At 40.9% G+C, this 17,240-nt stretch overlaps 2 long non-coding RNA genes across 7 annotated transcripts in view; one reads left to right on the top strand and one right to left on the bottom strand.

The window, feature by feature from the left end:
- Window positions 1-17,240, bottom strand: part of LOC106505934 (uncharacterized) — a 630,811-nt gene that overhangs the window by 145,895 nt on the left and 467,676 nt on the right. For all 6 annotated transcript variants that reach the window (XR_014826183.1, XR_014826180.1, XR_014826179.1 and 3 more), the window contains exon 5: window positions 6,396-6,446. This is a non-coding gene — a long non-coding RNA (uncharacterized LOC106505934). The remainder of the gene's footprint in view (window positions 1-6,395; window positions 6,447-17,240) is intronic.
- On the top strand, window positions 6,274-8,223 carry LOC146396582 (uncharacterized). The gene is made up of 2 exons (XR_014826197.1): window positions 6,274-6,378; window positions 7,125-8,223. It is a non-coding gene; the product is annotated as an uncharacterized LOC146396582 (long non-coding RNA).

Below are 17,240 nucleotides of genomic sequence, written 5' to 3'. Positions count from 1 at the left end.
TTCAGCTATTATCTCTTTGAATATTTTTTCTGTCCCTTTCTCTCTCTCTCTCTTCTCCTTCTGGCACCCCTATAATATGGATGTTGGTGCATTTAACATTGTCCCAAATTTCTCTGAGACTCTCTTCATTTCTTTTCAATCTTTTTTCTCTTTTCTGCTCTGCATCAGTGATTTCCACTAGCTGTCCTCCACCTCGTTTATTCATTCTTCTGCCTCCTGTATTCATTCTGCTGTTGGCTGCTTCTAATGAACTTTTTATGTCAGTTATTGTATTTTGCATCTCTGCTTGCTTAAGTTTTATATCTTGTATTTCTTTGCTCAGTGTTTCCTGTAAATTATCAGTCTTTGCCTCCAGTTTATTTCCAATGTCTTGCATCATCTTCAGCATCAACAGTCTAAAGTCTTTTTCCTGGAAGCTGGTAATCTCCTGATCACTTAGCTGTTTTTCTGGAGTTTTTCTTTTTTTTCTTTCTCCCTCATCTGAGATAGAGTTCTCTGTCTTCTCATTTTTATAGGTTTTTGGTGTGGTGTCCTTTTTGCAGGCAATAGAGTTGCAGCCTCTCTTACTTCTGGTGTCTGCTCCTCTTGTGGCTGAAGTTGGTATGGGGGCTTGCTGTAGGCTTCCTGATGGGAGGTGCTGGTGCCTGCCCCCTGGTAGGTGGGGCTGATTCCTATCCCTCTGGTGGGTGGGGCTCTGTCTCTGGGTGAGATTAGAGGTGGCTGTGTGCCTGGGGGGTCTTTAGGCAGCCTGTTTACTGAAGGGCGGGGCTGTGATGCCACCTGGATTATTGTTTGGCCTGGGGCTTCTCAGTGCTGTTGGGTGGGGTTGCATTTTCCCAAAATGGCCACCTCTAGAGGAACACACACTGATGAATATTCCCAAGAGTTTTGCCTCCAATGCCCTTCCCCCACAACAAGCCATAGTCACCCTCTGTTTTCCCAGGAGATCCCCCAAGAACTGTAGTCGGGTCTGACCTAGGTTCCTATGGAGCCCCTGCTTTGCCCTGGGACCCAGTGCACGTGAAAGTCTGTGTGCACCTTTCAAGAATGGGGTCTCCATTTCCCCCAGTCCCATGGGCTCCTGCACCCAAGCCCCACTGGCCTTCAATGCCAGATGCTCTGGGGGCTCTTTCTCCCAATGCCAGATCCCCAGGTATGGGGATTTGATGTGGGGCTCAGAACTCTCACTCCTATAGGTGAGTGTCTGTGATACAGTTACTTTCTGGTCTTTGGGTTTCCCACCCAGGAGGTATGGGGTTGCTTATATCATGTAATTTCCCCTCCTACCTCTTGATGTGGCTTCTTCTTTGTCTTCTGGAGTAGGATGTCTTTTTGAAAGTTTCCAGTCCATTTGATTGAATGTTGCTCAGCATTTGGTTGTAATTTTGTTGTTTTTATGAGAGACATTGAGCTCCAGTCCTTCTATTCTGCCATCTTAATCCCATCTCCACCATGCTGGATGCTTTTGCAACTTTACTGTCATCACTCAGGAAAGTGTGTGCACTTTAATAATCAAGGAAATGCTTATGGCAGATGATCTTTGTGAAAACAAGGAGCAAATTATCCCTCATTTCTCTGAATTCCCTTTGTTTTCCATTGAGTGTATATTACTTTGTAATTGTTAAAAGAAAATAGCTCTTATTTTAAAAAGAATGTAATTTTGCATTTGGAACTTCTTTCTCTATTATACCCTTCCTCTGATTTTATATGCATAAACCCATAGAGGTGGAGATCTGGAGACCTCCCTGCCTTGGGGGATAAGCTATGCTTCTGGAGAAATTAGCTCTTTATTTACATCAAACCCATTTCACAGATGAAGAAAAGAGGCATCAAGTCAATTATAATTGAGAATTCTCAACCTCAGGGATTGAGCATGTGTTATTTATTTTGGTTGCCTAACAACCTGGCTATGGTGAGAAGAGGGTGGTCAGTGGAGAGAGAGAGACTTGGGTGAACCTCATGGAAATCACAAAACAGAACAGGGGATGAAGGTGAAACTGCATGGAAGGAGATACTAGACACCAGGCAGCTCGAAGAAATATCTGTGGCCAGTGGTTTGAGACCTTTCCTCTCTTCTTAATGTAACTCCAGCTTCACTCACTTTCCTCTCTGGAGTGTCTTCCTCACCTTCTTGCTCATATATCTTCCTTCTCTGTCACAAAATCTTCTTCCTCACAGCTTCCCCTTGCCTTGGCTTCTGTGGCCTCACTATCCCTAATGCTTTCTCTCAGTACAATCTCTCTGTTCCCAAGGTCCCCATCAGCTCATCTCAGTGCCCCAACCTGAGTTCCAGAAGGAGAGAGAGCATCACATTGGCCCAACTCATCTCTACCTGCACAGGTAACATCACCAGCTGATGACCCTTATGGGAGGGGTCCCACTCCTGATAGATCCTTGATAGGAAATCTGGCTGGGCCACAAGGGTTGAGGGCTGGCCAGGTCCAGAACACTCTGCATCCCCACAGACGCAGACCTCCCTGGCATCCTTGCAGATTCTGATGATCTGCTATTTCCTAGCCGAGTGACTCCATTCATTTCTGTATTTGTTCATTTGTGTATTCATTCAGCAGTTATTTCTTGATTCTCTAATAGTTCCAAATGCTGGAGATGTAGCAATAGAGAAAACAGATAGAAATGACATTATAGTGACACTAACTATAAATAACTTAGGTAGCATGTCTGAAAGACATGAGTAAAGCAGGGTGGAATTGAGTGGGAGGTATGGGTGAGGTTGGGGTTTTAAATAGGATGGTCAGAAAAGGCTTCCATGAGGTGACACCAACACAATCAGTTGGGAGTAAGGGAACGTCCCAGGCTGCTGTCCTGGGGAAGAGTGTTCCAGGCAGAAAGACAACATTCACAAAGGCCCTGAGGTGGAAACCATATGTTTGAGGGACTGCAGAGAGGACTGTGTACCTGGAAGGAAGGGAGGGAAGGAATGATGGAGGAGATGAAATTGGAGAACAACAGTAGTGAATGAGGAGTGATGTAGAATTTTTCAGTCATTGTAAAAAAGAAATTGATTTTTATACTCTTTGGTCTAATGAAAAGAATATGCACCAAAACTCTTTCAGAAACCCACTTTGTGTATTTATAGATGTGCTGCACACAGAAAGGGGCTACAGTATATTTTCATTTGGGGAGAAGAGCAGAAATCATGATGCAGATAAAGCAAATAGGAAGTCTCAGCTCCTGCATGTATGAATGCACATGCATGAGCGTACACACACACACACACACACACACACACACACACACACACACACACCGTCCTCTCCTAGAAACAAGAGTGATATAAATAGAGAAATGTGGCAGTGGCAGCCTGGAGCCTTGGGCTGATGTCGGAAGCTGCGGCACTAATGCTAATGAATTCTGATGATTTGGAGCAGTCATTAAACTAATAAACCCATCTCCAAATTAGCACAGCGGCTGCAGCCAGCGAACATTTAATCAAGCCGCCTTCATTATTTTAGACACGGCACACTTGGTGAAAGTGACTGTGGGAGACGGGATCAGGGACCCTCATCTGATGATTTTATCACTTGCCTGCCAGAGCGTGAAGGAATCGGTGTGATGAAGTTGCTCTGTTGTTTTTTTCCCTGCCAAAAGGGAAGGCCAGGGAAGGCCAAGCCTCTTTTTTCTCCCTAATGACATGATGCTCTTCTTTTCAAAAGTACCTTGTGATGCATTCATTATATACCATTTTGAGTTAATATTTCAACTTTTGTTATTTGACCCCCACCTTCTAAAGAAGGTTCTTTGCTTTGGTTCCTCAAGTTTTCTCCCCACTTCTCTTTCCTCCCCAAATTTATTCTGGTCCCCCCTATTCTCAACAATCCAGTCCTTTAAAACCTTGGGCAATTTCCAGCATGAGCAGGGAGGATGGTGGATGCACCAAGAGGGTCCTAATTCCTCTCTTGAAATGTCCAGCCAGATCCCTCTTTGTCACCTTTCCCCTTGTCCCCTGAAGTGTCACCCTTTCTGGCCAGTTTATTTTATTTTATTTTATTTTATTTTTATGGCTGCACCTGCATCATATGGAAGTTCCCAGGCTAGGGGTCGAATTGGAGCTGTAGCTGCCAGCCTACAACACAGCCATGACAACAACGGATCCGAGCCACATCTGCGACCTATGCCACAGCTTGTGGCAATGCTGAATACTTAGATCAGGGAGACCAACTTGTCCTGGATTTCCCGAGACTTTCCTGGATTCAGTCCCATATCCAGAGAAAGCATTTAGTCACTGGTAAAGCGGGGCAAATTCACCATTCATCATCACTTCCATCTCATTATCAGGCTTCTGCTTTCCAGGTGCAATTTGGCTTTATGTATAATTTTTATTATTGGTAAATTAGGAAATGCTAACCATTCCTGGTGAGTCTCTCTCTTTCCCTCTAGTCTCCCCTGCCCCTCCCTCTCATTCTGTCTCTGTCTCTCTCACACATACACTCAATCTCACAAAGTAATAGCCTCTCACCTACTTAATGTTAAGGCAAATAGACTCTGACTAGAAACTATAGTTAGTTACAATATTGTGTTAGTTTCAGGTATACAGCAAAGTGATTCTGTTACATTTTTCAGATGATTTTCCATTATACATTGTTGCATGATATAGTTCCCTCTGCTGTATGGTAAATCCTTGTTGTTGATCTATTTTATATATAGGACAGTGTATCCCATATTCCTAATTTACCCCTCTGCCTTTCCCTTTGGTAATCACAAGTTTGTTTTCTATGTTTATGAGTCTGTTTCTGTTTTGTATATTGATTCATTTGTATTATTTTTTAGATTCCACATATAGCTGAGATCAAGACTTATTCAGTTTTTGAAAACTTATGTATGTATATATATATATATGACTGAATCACTGTGCTGTACACCTGAAACTAATATGACATTGTGAATCAACTATACTTACATTTTAAAAATCAAAAGAAAGGAGAGATTTGTTACCTTTTTTTTTTTTTTGGCTTTTTAGGGCTGTACTTGTGGCATATGGAGGTTCCCAGGCTAGGGATTTAATCAGAGCTATAGCTGCGGGCCTATGCCACAGCCACAGCAATGCCAGATCCTAGCCGCATCTGCAACCTGCACCACAGTGCATGGCAATGCCAGATCTTTAACCCACTGAGCGAGGCCAGGGATTGAACCCACAACCTCATGGTTCCTAGTCAGATTTGTTTCCACTGTGCCATGATGAGAACTCCAGATTTATTCAGTTTTGAATCCTCAAAAAGTGTATGTGAGATGTAGGGGGCGCCGGGTATGGAGAGAAGGCAAAAGAAAAATACTGCATTATTTTCTAAGAAAATACATCAGATTCTCAAAGGGATTTGCAGCCCAGAAAGGTTAAGAACTGTGGCCTGGCTGCGGGACATCATAAAGCAAGGATGGGGGTGAAAGCAAGCACAGTCAGAAACAGGATCTCAACCTCCCCATCTTCTCTGTCTTTCCTTCTTTGCTTCCATCTCTTTTCTCTTTCTCTTTTCCTCTCCTCACTTCTGTTATATTCTTCTCTTTTCCTCCTCCCTTCTCTCTCTCCTCTCCCCCTCTTCCCTCTCTCATCTCCTCCCTTGCCCTTTCTTCCTCTCTCTGCTTCTCTCATCAAAAGGATTAAAGAAGCAAATATACATCGCTTGGCTTCTGATAATATTCAACCAAATGTTCGTTATGTACATCATCATGATTGCAAAGTTCCATAGAGATAGTTGCATCCAACTGATTTAAAAAAGATTGAGATTGACTTTCCTGAGTGCACCTGGGGAAGGAAGGATGGGTTCCCGACTGGGAGGAGCGGAAATGCCCTTATTCAGATATGGACATGGAGACTTAGAGAGGTTGAATGGCACATTTAAGACGCCCAAGGGATCATCCTTGGTGGTGCCCCCTTTCTTCCCCAGGCCTGCTCAGCACCAAATGCTTCCTTCGTAGGCACTATTCTAGATGGCTTGAGGGGAGCTGCTTAACTTTGGTTTTTCTCTTCTTACAAAAAGACAAATAATCCCTGTATTTTCTTCCTCATAGTAAGATTTAGGATGGAATGAACAAATAGACCGTGGAGCATTCTCGAGAGACAATGAGTGTGGTGAGGAGTCTGATCATCACTGTGCTTATCCTCAGGCTTATCCTCTTTTCCTCTGCCTTGGATAGAAATGGAAAGTGGGTATGCAAGTGTGCATGTTTGCGTGTGCGTGCATGCACCTGTGTGTGCATGTGTGCGCCTGTGTGTGTGTGTGTGTGTGTATGTGTGTATGCGCATGCTTGCTTGCTCCCTTCTGCTGAACCATTTCTCCATAATTCTCAGAGGGAGTGGCCTTATGAAGGCACAAGAAAGATGGTGGAAGAGGGAACATTCCTCCTACAAAAAAGAATTCAAAGGTAAATGCTGTTCTTACCTTTGCAAACATTTCTGTCAGGCTGGAGGATCAGGGAATCAGTGCACAAAGCTGCAGAGACAAGGCAGAAGAGGGATTAAGTAAACAAACACACCATTTGAAGATGATGAAGCGGTTGACAGGAACCTCACTGTGGGTGGGTTAATTGATCAATATTTGCTGAATTCTTATATTAGATGCCATCCTGAGTCTTTAGAAGATGTCGTTCTTACAGCAGAGTTAATGGAAAAGGTCTTTAGAAAGCCAAGGCTCCTGTCCAAACATGTGGCAGTTTATTCCTTTTCTGAAATGATGATGCCAGTGACTATTTATTGAGTATTCATTGGGTGCCAGGCACGCCACGTGCAAAATTTCATTGAAGTCCCATGTTGGTCTCGATGAGAAAGCTGAGACTCAGAGAGGCTAAGTGACTTACCTGCTGGAACCCAGCCTTCCCTGCCCAGGTTCTTGACCTCCCTTCACCTGAGTATCGGTCAGGATGGCTGGGGGCAGCACTCTGAAATCTCTAATGTGCACACAGATCCTCTGAGGCATCCTGTCCAATTGCAGATTCTGATTCAGCAGATCTGAGGGGAGCCCAAGATTCTGCATTTCTAACAAGTTCCCAGGTGAGGCCAACGCAGCTGCTCTGCAGGCCACCCTTTCAGTGTAAAGGGACTAGATGATGCAGTAACAAACATCCCCCAAATCTCAGTGGGTTAAAATAACAAAGACTCCTTTCTTGTTCAGCACAGCTGAATGGAGGGCTCCACCTCATATCCTCCTCACCTTAAGAACAAGGATAATAGAAGAGCTCTCATTTGGAATACAGACACTCATGATGGCAAGAGAAAAAGACTTCTGGGGAGGTCTTACACCCACAAGGAAATGCTCCCGTGAGGAAGTGATGCATGTTACTTCTGTTTGAAGTTCACTGGCTAGAATTAGCCACATGATCCCACCCAATCACAAGGAGGACAGCGATCATCTACAGCATTTGTGAAAGATGGAAAGGGAGGAATATTTGGTAAGCATCGGTAAAACTATCACGACCTGCCTACAAGATCATCCATCAAATATTTAACAGGTACTTCTTAAGCAACCAATACCAAGTGAGGTACCTTAGTCTGTGTGGTATTTAATAATTCTTTGTTCCCTTTCACATTAACTCTAGCTACTTCAACAATAAAAAGGAAAACAATTGAATAATTGAATGTATGGCAATTTAGACATGCACGCACACACACACACACACACGCAAATATCAAAAGTTTTGCAACTTTAAAATATGCAGTGATTACAAATGAGATTTTTTGACGTATGCAAAATTTGAATTGCACAAGACTTTCCAAAATAAAACTATTGCATAAGCTGGGAGTATCCTTGTTTCGTAAATGGAAATGATTCTGTATGCAGAGTTTTGCATATTGCTTGTATTTTCTATCATTTTGTGCTCATAGTTGTCTGCATCTTGGGTTTTACAGACTATATCATTTTCTCAGGCTATTATTTACAATATATTTAATCAATCATCTGTTGAATATTTAGTTTTGTTTCGACCCTTTTTTTGGCTATTATTTTCAACAGTACAATGACTAAGCTGTTAGCCAAATATTTCTGCGTATTTATATTTATTCCTTTAGAATGAATTCCTAGAAGTGAAATTACTCAAGCAAAGAATATTAATACTTTTAAGGGTTTTGATGTAGAATAAAAATGTTGTAATAAAGCTATGTCAATTCAGAATCCCATCAGCATTATATGAATGTCCATTTCATCAAACCCTGACAAGAATGGGAAATAGGTTTTAATTGTACATTTGAGAGTCAAATATATTATTGCAATTATAGCTTGTGTTTCTTTGGTAACTAATGTGTATGAATATTTTTTAATATTCATTAGTGAATTTTTTCTTCTCTGTCATTTATTAGTTCATGCCCCTTTTACATTTTATTTTCCTTTTGAGTTTTAGAGCATTGCTTATGCTAGGATGACTTTATGTAAAAAGGCACTTAACACTTTGCTTAACATATATGTAGCTAAAATTCTTTCCAAGTTGTCTCTTGTCGTATAGTTGTCTTTTTAAAAATAAATAAGCATTATTGTAGGAGATCTGAATTGGTGGAGAACTTATGGGAGTAATTTGACAATATGTATCCCAAATTTTGAAAAGCTAATATTCCTTGACTAAGCAATTCCATTTCTAGGAATTTTTCTTAAGGAAATCCACATGAATGTGGAAAAATATTTAGGTATCAGGTTATTCCTTATAGTGTTTCAAATGATAGCAAAAAGAGGTCTTTATTTTATTTGAGGCCTACCCATTTTATCTTCCTCTATCTTCCCCTTTTATTGTTTGCGTATTTATTATGTCTCAGCTACTGCACTAGAAGAGAAAAAGCTGTCATTTTAGTACTCTTTTGGGTTTTTTTTCCCCATGGTTAAAAATGGTGTATGGGTAAATAGGTAAATAGAAAGATAGGTGAAGAGATAGATCATAGAGGATAGATAGATAGATAATGGTGATAATAGATGATGGATAGAAGTAATAGATGGAAAGATAATATAACAGATGATATATAGCTGATGGGTAGATGATTGATATATAATAGATAAGTACACGATAGATGATGGGTAGATAGGTAGATGGATAGGTAATAGATACATGGTAGATAATAGATAGATGATAGCTAGCTAGCTAGACTGAGAGATAGATAAATACAGATCAGTATCTTTGACGCACCAGTTCTCCACATTAAATGTGCATCAGAATCACATGCACAGTGCTAGTCACTTAGACACATCTGGGCTCCTCCCCCAGAAGGAATGATTCAGTTGAGTTGGGTGGGGCCCTCCTCGGTGGAGGAAAGAACATCAACAGTGCTCCTGGGAACAGAAGCTGATTATCAGAGAGAACAAATAAGAGGGCAGCTTAAGTCCCCAATGAGGTAGAAAGCTACAGAGTAAATTTTCAAGTTCCTGCCTAACTTAGAATAGAGCCCACACTCCTCAGTCTGGTCCCAGGCTCTCCCACCCCCAACTCAGCCCCAGAACAAGGGTCAGAGCTCACCTGTTCCCCAGCTCTCCAGCCTCAGTGCCCCCAGCTCTGCTGATCTTTGATTCTGCCAGGCCAGTTACCTCCCCAGGGCCTTTGTTCTACTGTTCCCTCTGCCAGGATGCTCTTACCTGAGATGTGACCATCTCTATTTAACACTCAGCTCAAAACTCACATCCTCAGAGTTATACCCTCCATGGCTCCTCTACTTCAAAGCACCACCCTGATCCCCTGTAACCAGGTGTGCCTCATGGCCATGACTCTGGGCTCTCTCTTCCATCCTTCCTCCATGGCTCAGTCCTCTCCATCCTTTGTCTCACTAAGGCTCCCCCTAACCTCCTCAGGCCCTGCTATAAGTTGTCAGTAACTCAGCTCCTTCTAGTTCATCTCCAGATGGGACCACGGAGTTGACAACACATTATCTTCCAATGGCTTCCCTTTCCTCCTAACCCATATCCTATGTGTCATTATGCTGGAAGGTGATACATCTCCCTGCCTTTTGTTGTGCTACCAAACACCCCTTCCAGTCCCCCAACTTTAGTATATGACAAGCTAGAGTGGAGCCAGGGAACATATTGGTCCCATACATGAATTGTCTCCCTGATCCCTTGACAACTCAGAGTGAGATTTTGTTTCTTTCCATAAAAAATAAGGCAGCATATGTGGTGGTGAGAGATATTAGCTACACTTAACTGTGGTGATCATTTCACTATATTCAGAGATAGTCATGAAGGCTGAGACCTTCTCCCTCCCATCAAGGATCTCTCAGGCACGTCCAATTCACCACAGTCCCCACCACTCCCTAGTGTTACCCTTAGCTTGCCTCACTCATTTCATACTCCTGAAAACATTTGAGATTCTGATCTCTGTTGTTGAAATTGTTAAGGAGTTTGGAGAAGGTTTGAAGCAGGGTAGTGGCAGAATCTGTCTTATTGTTTATGGGGGAAACAGATGCACAATCCCAGTAGAGTTACCTAAGTGATATTTGAGCAACTTGGATGTGCTTGGTCCTATTTAGGTAATGGACACTGATCTGAGTGCTATGATAAGGGTGAGACAGGTTGCCCTGGGAAGGTACCAGAGCATCTCTTTCCTCAGTCTGTGACTTCCTAATGGAAGGAGGTGACTGAGTGAGCTAAAAAAAAAAAATCCATAAGGGTTAAAATACTAGGTGAAGAAACAGGAGTACAAATCTCAGGGTGAGGTCACAAGGGTATTCAAGGAACTATGAGTAGTTCAGCCTAGAGGACAGAGGGTGATAAGAGTGAAGACTATGGAAAGGGAAGTACATGCCAGGGTTTCTAACCTGCTAATCCAGAGGCCAGATATGACCCATACACATGCATTTTTTGGACTCATGTCAAGACCATTTTGGAAATGATTAACATCTTAAAATTAGCAGATTTCACGTAAAGATATCCAACTTATTTTTTAAATGGAGAACATCTGACTATACTGAACCCACATTTGCATATGTCAGCCATGTACTGGGGCCCAGTAACTGCTGGTTCTTGTCTTTCCAGTTTGCCACAGTCCCCACCCTTCTCTATTGTATTCCACCTCACTTATGTATGTACTTTGATTGTACACATGTGTGCTCCCAACAAGGATGGAGAAATGAACAAAAGCTAGATTCCCAGACCCTTGTAGGCTATGGTGAGGAGTTTGGCTTTTATCTTAAAGCCCATGAGGATCTGCCAAAGCATTTGCAAGAGAAAAACAATTGGATTATTTTCTGGTTTGAAAAAAAAAAAAACTCTCCTATGGGTACATATATGTTCACTATGGGCTGTTCATGCAGTATATAGCTCCAAATTGAAAACTACCCAAATGACATAAATGACAAAGGAGAAATACTTGAGGTATATTCACACAATGAATCTCATGCAGCTTTTAAAATGAATGATATACTGATGTACAACTACCCATAATAACATGAAGATGCTCCTCAAAACAATACTGAGTGCAAGAAGCATACACAGAAGTATGCATACTTTAAAATTCCTTTCAGGTAAGAATAAAAATGGGAATTCCTGTTATGGTGCAGTGGGCTAAGGATCCAGCATTGTCTTTGCAGTGGCTGGGGTCACTGCAGAAGCAGGAGTTCAATCCCCAGCCCAGCATAATGGGTTAAGGACCTGGCACTGCTGCAGTTGGTTACAGCTGTAGCTTGATTCAGTCTCTGGCCTGGGAACTTCCATATGCTGTGGGTGAGGCCAAAAAAAAAAAAAAGGATGAAAATAGCTAAAACGAATTTATAGTCTTAAAAGTCCAGATACCAGTTGCCCTGGAAGAGAGTGGGGACCAAAAGGGTTGATAATAGTGTTTCTATTGTTTCTGATGGGCACTGGCTACATGATGTGTCCAGGTTGTGACAATTCATCAAGATGAACATTTAGAACCCTATTCTGGTTGTCTGCTATATTAAAAACAAATTCTACCATGTCCAGCCTCGTATTAGAGATATCAGTGGCTGGCCCAGGGCAGTCACTATCAATCATAAAATGAGTGGCATTAGGAGATGCTGTATAAGAGATAAAACCTAAAAGGCTGGGTTCTGCAGATGCAAAAAGAGGGACAGCTTTGAGGGAAAGAGAAACATCATAGGAGGAAACACAAGAGCAAGCAGGTTCCAGGCACGTTGAATGGAAGAAGGAAGATCTTTCATCTCAGCTCTGTTCCACTGGAGGAGAAACGGCAGGAAACCCCAGCATGGAGTCAGGGTTTCAAAGGGTCTAAAAGAGCAAGGAAAAGTGAGATTTGCTGATGAAACATTTATTCACCTAAAGAATAACCCCTAATTAAAAGACACGTGTAATTGGAATGGATCTGGGCCACGGAAAGTCGTCCCCCATAAATTTCCTCCAAAGGGATCCAAGGCGTGCCTCCCCTCCTCCAGGTACCATCTGCTTTGAAGTGCTTTCTGCTTCCTCCTCTCCATCCCAACCCCACCAATATCTTTATCAAATTCTTGTTGAAACCTGGAAAGGGAAAAATATTTCCAGCAGTGAAAGCTTTAACTTGTCGCCTCGTGTTCTTCTCGGATTTCTAAAGCGCAGAGGCCCAGAGAGTATGTTTCCAATATCCTCTCGCCTCTCTCTGCGTGCCTTGTGCTCGCTTCTACACGGAGGAGGCTCTGACCCCAGCGTCTCTCGGGGGAAGAGGGGTTTGGAGCTGGGGTCAGGCTTGTCAGAAAGGAAGAGGCCATCCCGCCTTGAGCAGCCCACTCCCACCCCCCCTTTAATACATTTAACCTGGAAGAGGCACAGCTCCAGCCGAGATTAGATTACGGGGTTGGTGAAGGTGGCCTAATAAATGGCAAATGGCGGCATGTGGGGCTGAGCTAATCCCTGTTGACACGCATCTAATGCGAGGCCCGTGTTGAAGGCAGCGGGTCCCGTCTGCAGCCCCAGTTTGCCTTGATGACCGAAGGGGGAGGTGAGGCTCAGGGAAAGCCATCAGGATGCCTGTCTCTTTCAATCTTCCAGCGCCGGGAGTGTGCACGTCATTATTTAAAGGTCTCCTGGTACCAGCTAAATGTCCCCGCTTCCTGTGGGCGATGGGGTTGATTTCATCTTCTCTGAGTGAGCTTTGGAGGATTGCATTTCTCTCAGATATTCTTGCGTTCACCTCCCTGGAAGTCTGTGAAGGCTGTCATTCATTCATTCAAGAAAGCTGGATGGATTCCATTTCCAGGCAAGACCCTTGTATGGACACATCAAGACCCAATTTTTAATTCTCCATGAGAATCACATAGATAAGGATGCACATCCGGTTTTACTGCCTTCTCACTATGGGCCACTGGACAGATTGAAAGTCCCTGAACCTCAGTTCTGTTTTCTGGCACTTGTCTGGTCCTTTACTCCAGGGCCCAGTACATACTGGTTATTTAATAAGTATTTGTAGAATGAAAGCATCTATAGACTAAAGGTAGCTGACTAGACATACACATAATAGAATTGATCCAAATGCCATGCTGTCCTCTATATTTTGTGGCAAGAAGTTGTATAATCCCTTCTCCCCCCGTTCCTATCCCACAAGCTTAAGTGTAAGATTCACAAGGGCAGGGACCACTGCCTCTTTGTTCACTTAATATATTTCAAACACCTAGATTAGTGCCTGGATCAGTGTTAGGCGCATAATAAAGACTGCGTAAATACTTATCAAATAGTGAATTGAGTGAATGAATAGATGTGAATGTCTTGTGGATCAACCTTCCTAAAGGATATAGATAGAAGGCACCTGAACTATTTAATAGCGCTGCTTATCATTTTATTCCCTCCCTCTCTTTTTGAATAAGAGCAGATTCTTCTACTTTTAAAATATTCATTAACCCATTGCACATCCAGTATTATGTACTTAGGCTCTGTAGACAGGGAATCTGAGCCTGTATTTCAGCCCTATCTCTTGCTAGTTCAGTAACCTTGGGAAGGTCATTTAATTTCTCTGGGTCTCCATTTACTCATTTGAAAAATGGAGAAAAATAAAGACACCTAACTAATAAGGTTGCTATCAGGTTCAACCATATATATATATATATATATATATATATATAGAGAGAGAGAGAGAGAGAGAGAGAGAGAGAGAGGTTAAAATAGTACCTGGCATAATGGTATCTGTTATTGATATTCATAAGTATTGAATAATGTTGATATTTTTTTAAAAATGTCTAGTGACTTATGATGGAGCATGATAATGTGAGGAAAAAAAAGAATGTATGTATGTGTGTGTGACTGGGTCACCTTACTGTACAGTAGAAAACTGAAAGAACACTCTAAACCAGCTATAGTGGAAAAAAAAAAATTAAAATTTAAAAAAATGCACCTCGTTAAGAGAATAGAGAAACCATTATTTCTATATATAATATTAGAAAAGAGAAAGGGAGAAATAGATAAATGAGGACTTTTAAAAAAAATCCCTTTATTGAGACATGATGGGCATATAAAAAGCTGTACATATTTAGTATATACAACTTGATGAGTTTGGATATAACTATATACCCATAAAACCATCAAAACAATCTATGCCATAAACATATCCATCTTCTCCAAACGTTTCCTTCCTCTCTATTATTTGTGTGCATGATAGGAACACAACATAGGATCTACCCTCTTAAATGTTTAAGTATACAACACAGCATTTTTAAGTATAGGCACTGTGATGTAGAGAGATCTCTAAAACTTATTTGACATGAAAAACTGAAACTTTGACCACTATCTCACCATTATCCTCGCCCCGGTCCCTAGCCACTACCATTCCACTCTCTCTGCTTCTGTGAGTTTGACTGTTTTAGATTCCTAATATATGTGGAGTCATGTAGTATTTTTCCTTCTGTGTCTGACTTAGTTCACTTTGCATAATGTCCTCCAGATTCATCTAGGTTGCCCAAGTGGCAGTGTTTCCTTCTTTTTTATTCCATTATTTGTAAATTCCTCATATTCATTCATTCATCCAGCAATGGACATTCATGTTGCATCCATGTCTTAGCTATTGTGGATAATGCTACAATAAGCATGGCAGGGAGACGTTTCTTTGAGATCCTGATTTCAGTGTCTTTTATTATACTCAAGGAATTGAGGGTCCTGGATTCTATGGTAGTTTTATTTCTTATTTTTGAAGGAACCTCTGCACTGTTTTCCATAGTGGCTGCATCAATTTACATTCCTACAACATCACACAAATGTTTCCTTTTCTCCACATTATCACCCTCACTTTTATCTTTTTTTTTTTTTCAATAATAGCCATCCTAACAGGTGCGAGATGATATCCCACTGGGTTTTTTATTTGCATTTCCCCAATGGCTAGTGATGTTGAATACCATTTCTTGTACCCATTGGCTGTTTGTATGTCCCTGTTTGGGGAAATGTCGATCCAGTTCCTATGCCTGTTTTCAAAGCTGGTTGTATTTTTGCTTTTGAGTTATAGGAGTTGCTTATATATTCTGGACATTTACTATATCAGATATATGGTTTGAATGAGGACTATTTTAAAATTAAAGACCACACTAGATAAATACAAACACACACACATATATACACATACATACAGATATATTGTATGTAATGTATATATAATTTACATCTCAACAAAATGATTAATATTCTGGGGACTATAATATTGAATGAATTAACTGAAAGTTAGAATAGAGCAAGGGTATGGAGAACAATATCCAAAAATATTATCTCCAAGAAGGATTTGGGAGCCAATGTTAATAGTTTTTAACAAAGAACAAAAAGATCATTCTCATGACATATAATTTATTCCGGAACATAGACAAAAAAGAATCACCTCTTACTTCATTCTTTGAAGCCAGCATAACCCCGGTAACAGCAATGCATGACAAAAATGGCACAGAAAACAAAGCTATAAACTAATATTACGTAGTTCATAAATGCCAAAACCCTCACTAATTAATTTATATAATATAGTAAAAGACTGAGCTTCCATGTCTAAGGAGGGATTATGCTAGGAATAAATTTAAAATAGCTGATCTAATAGTCAAGGAGGAATGTATAAAAATCTCAATAGAGTCACAAAAGGCATTTGAAAAAATAATTAACATCCATTTACCCAAAAGCCTTTCAGAAAACTTGAAACAGAAGGATAGCTGTTTTTTTTAAAACTTTCTCATGATTATCTATCTCAAAACCACATCCAGAGTGATATTTAATGGTGACTTACTACAAGTATTTTTGTTGGAATCAAAATAAGACAATGATGTTCACTATCACCATTGACATTTAGCATTTTTCCTGAAAGGTCTAGGCAATATAAGAATTCATAAACCAGAAATAAATAAATAAGTAGACATGAAAAGGATAAATATGGCATTTGCAGATGATATAATATTCTACATTGAAAACACAAAGGAAATCACTGAAAAAAAAATCAAAACCCAATAAAGAGTTCAGTTATGTTAGCAAATACCAACTAAAATATATTAACAAATCAATAGCTTCTTAAAGAGCAACAAATTGTGGTTAGAAAAATAAAAAGGATTCAGCCAAAATAGAACAATTTTCATAAAATGCGTAGGAAAAAAACATATATAAGATGTATAATACCCACATGCAGAAAACTACTGAACATTCCCAAAGGGCATATAAAACAATTCAATTAAATGAAGAGATTCAACACTGTAAAGAAGTTATTTCTTCCCAGTTGTTTAAGATGCAATGCAATTCTAAAACAAAATAACGGTGGTTATCTTTGTGAGGTACAAGTTAGGGAAGGGAGTGTGCCAAAGTAGTTTATTTTCAAGTCCATTTGGATGACTAAATGCATGAAGTTTGCCAATAATTTCTTTCCAAAGGTGAACTTATTTGCCTTTCCAGATAATAATGTCATCTAGCTACAATAATCAGATTGTGTGCATTGGCGGAAGAGTCAAAAGAACATGCTTGAAGAGATAGAAGCATAAGCACAAATAGGCTTTATTCATAGATTTAGTTTATGATAAAAAGTGGGCGCATAGATCAGGGGAAAGAAGGTTTTTGAAAAACGGGGGCTAGGGCAATGAGCCATCTTGTATATCTTTAGCAGCACTCAAGACCACCTTAGGGCTTAATCATATCCCCACAGACCCCCATCCTATCTTTTCTAAAATTTCTCCAGGAGTTCCCGTCATGGCGCAGCAGAAATGAATCCGACTAGGAACCACGAGGTTGCAGGTTCAATCCCTGGCTTCACTCAGTGGGTTAAGGATCCAGCGTTGCCGTGAGCTGCAAAAGCTCCATGGGACCACCTCACACCAGTCAGAATGGCCATCATTAATAAGTCCACAAATAACAAATGATGGAGGGGGTGTGGAG

This window comes from Sus scrofa, chromosome 14, assembly GCF_054392235.1.
Source record: "Sus scrofa isolate SSC_HxYL_T2T_F1_AM1 chromosome 14, Sscrofa_HxYL_maternal_Yorkshire_Landrace_v2.0, whole genome shotgun sequence".
Lineage (NCBI taxonomy): Eukaryota > Metazoa > Chordata > Mammalia > Artiodactyla > Suidae > Sus > Sus scrofa.
The sequence above is the reverse complement of the archived record's forward strand: the minus strand, read 5'-3'. Positions and strand labels throughout refer to the sequence as shown.